Below are 3,141 nucleotides of genomic sequence, written 5' to 3' on the forward strand. Positions count from 1 at the left end.
TTACTGTCAGATGAACTCTGCCAGGACACAGGAAGGAGATAAAAAGAAGTGGCAGCACTCAAGCTTCCTGCAAATCCAGAGCATCTCATCAACGACTCGCTAGGAGGAAATATATTCATGGGAGTGGCGGCTGCTTAATGTGCTCTCCCACCCACCTCTCCTTCCTATGGCTTCCAATTTCCCCCCTGGGATCCAGCATTATGTTGAGAGCAGACATGTTGAGAAATAGGATATTAATTCCCTAAACAGCAGAGTTTCAAACTGCTCTGGTCCAAATTAGGCAGATTTTGGGAGGGGATAATGGTAAGAGATTCCTGTGTTTCAGTGATCATGGATCCAGGCAGTCTGGTCCCACACTCAGAAGCACCACCTGACAATACATGTAAAAACTGTTTTAATTAACTTAATTTTTTCCTTAAAGCTCATAGATTTCAAGATTAGAGACACACACCCAGCATGGCTCGGGCTACCCAAAGGAACAAAGGAGCATTAAGAGAATTATGTGTTTCTATAGACTCGGAGACAATATCCACAAGTCCCTTCTTGCAGCAAAACCCTGTGTGTACAACTTAGGGCATTAAGCTTTTCATTATTAAAGTCTTTTTTCCTTGTTTGGGAGTCATGCTGAAGCTTTCCAGTATGGATAATTGTCCACAGTGTGGGGCACTCGTCATTACACCAGTGTTGCACAAGGGAAAAGGACAAATCTAACATCTGGGTCAGGAGCGGCATTAATTTTAATTTATCCCTAAAGACTTACTGTAATTCCAGTGCTCCATGACAACGTCACTCACTCCTCAGCAAGGAACTGAATGTGAGATGCTGTGTGGAATGGATCAGAAAGGGGAAAAGAGGACTAATTTCATGGCAGTGATAGGTAAATCCAGAGTTTACCCACACCAGGAACTGTTTGGGTGTTTATGGTCCCCTGACCCTTTCTGTGAAGAAATGTTTTCCTAATATCCAACCTAAACATCCCTCAGTGCAACCTGAGGCCATTTCCACTTGTTCTCTGGGAGCAGAGACCAAACTCCCCCAGCCCCACCTTCCTGTCAGGGGGTTGGACAGAGTGAGAAGGTCCCCCCTGAACCTTCTTTTCTCCAGGCTGAGCCCCCCCAGCTATTCTTCATCAGACTTTTGCTCCAAAAATTACTGGGACTGATTTTTAACATCCAAGGGAATGGGATTGTATCTGGTAAGCAAAATTTGAACAAGGAGCAGAACAACATCTCCTCTGAGGGTCCAGGAACCACACCAGGGTTGGGGAGGAGAAGCCACTCCAGAGGTGGCCCCAGCCTGGGTGACCAGACGTCTTCAGAGCAGCAGCAGCAATGCCAGGGTGGTTGGTTCTGTCCCAGGAAGTCCTCCTGTTTCTTGGAAGCAGCATTCCTGTTGCTCCCAGGTAGAGCTTTCTGGCTGAGAGTCTTTGGAGGACGCATTCCAAAATCCAAGACTCTGACGTCCCGCAGCGCTGGCACCACGGCGGGACTGGGGAGCAGCCAACACCATCCCAGGGCACCGGCACTGAGGATCCAGCACAGATCCCCCAGGGCACAACAACTCCCTGCAGACACCCAAACCTGGCTCTGACGTGCGATCCTGTTTTCCCAAAAGCTGAGCAGAGCTGGAACTCACAGCTCTTCCCAGAATCCACGCTCTTTGTTATATCCCAACGGTGCCAAAACAAAGCTAGGAATGGCCTCTGCAGGTAGGACCAAGATATCCTGAGGTAACATGACGTTGGAGATGGAAGGACTGACATGACATCACCTGAAGCTTCACTTGTCTTCCAAGAGCAACAACTGGGATTTCTGCTGGATGCTGGCACTGAAAACACCTTTTTTATGGAGACAGCCCTGATTCCTGCATGAATTGCTGGCATCACTCAGGCTACAAAGGAGCACTTGTAGACCAGCTGAGCCCACAACTCAGCTGCCAGCACCATCCTGCTGGAGAAAGGCTCAGACCAGCAAACTTTTCAGTGGGTTTTCACCATCCCTTCACGGTTTTGTAAGACCTCAAGGCCAATGGCCTCCTCAGCCCCCAGTAAACCACCCCTTTGCTTCAGAAGTAAAATTCGGTAGTTAATCTACAATGGCACCCTATGGAAGGGCCCGTTGGAGATGCAGCACAGGTTTCCCACTCCCATGAATCCCAGAGAAGCTGCCAGCAAACCTCTTCCCATGTTTAATTTCCCCTGTTAAATGACAACTAACAGGATGGAAAAGCCCTCCAGGATGATGGAGTCCAACCCCACCCAAGCACTGCCAAACCCACCTCTAACAATGTCCCCAAGTACCACATTCACACAGCTTTTAAATCCCTCCAGGGACAGGAATTCCACTACTACCCTGGGTAGCCTGTTTCAATGTCTCACCACCCTTTTGGAGAAGAAATTTCCCCTAATATCCAATCTAAACCTGCCCTGGCCTTGCTTTCCCACCATTTTCTGATGCTCCTAGAAATTCTTCAGTGAGGCAGCCTCAGCCACCATTTCTTTCAAGATTAAATACAAATTTATTTGTGGGATTTTTTGTGTGGTTTTTGTTTTTCATTGTTTTTTTCCTCCTGTTTTTCACCCCCTTTTTCTTTCCCTGCCCAGCAGGACTGCAGATCCAACCCCAGTTTGGTCACTGGTACAGAGCAGCTCTCCACTAATTCCACACCTGGTCCTGTGCATCAGCCAGAACATAACCTGGGTTCTTCCTGAGGGGTGTCCTATCCAGTTGCTCCATGAAACGTAAAAAGAGATGCTCCAGACACAACATTTACCAACACAGAGCCTGAGCCTCCTGTCAGGCTAACATAGCTGTTCTTCCTTGGTATTTGACCATCTCCCTGCTTGGCTCATCCTTCCATCATGCCCATGGTATCAACATCCTCTTTCCACAGCAGCTTCTTGTCTCCCCACCTCCTAAGACTTTGACATGTCTGCAAAGACAAGTTTAGTAGCTCCACTCCCCTGCTCCTTCCAGCCTTTTTCGTCAAACGCAATTTTCACTGTCCTTCAATATTTCCTAGACACCTGTTCCCGACCTCCGTCCCATTTCACCACAGACAGACAATGCATTTATTTTTCCTTGTAGAGTATGAATCACGCCCAGCATGGCACTTCCCCTGCATGGAATCCCAGAATGTCAA

Source organism: Pyrgilauda ruficollis, unplaced genomic scaffold, assembly GCF_017590135.1.
Source record: "Pyrgilauda ruficollis isolate IOZ18807 unplaced genomic scaffold, ASM1759013v1 scaffold79, whole genome shotgun sequence".
Lineage (NCBI taxonomy): Eukaryota > Metazoa > Chordata > Aves > Passeriformes > Passeridae > Pyrgilauda > Pyrgilauda ruficollis.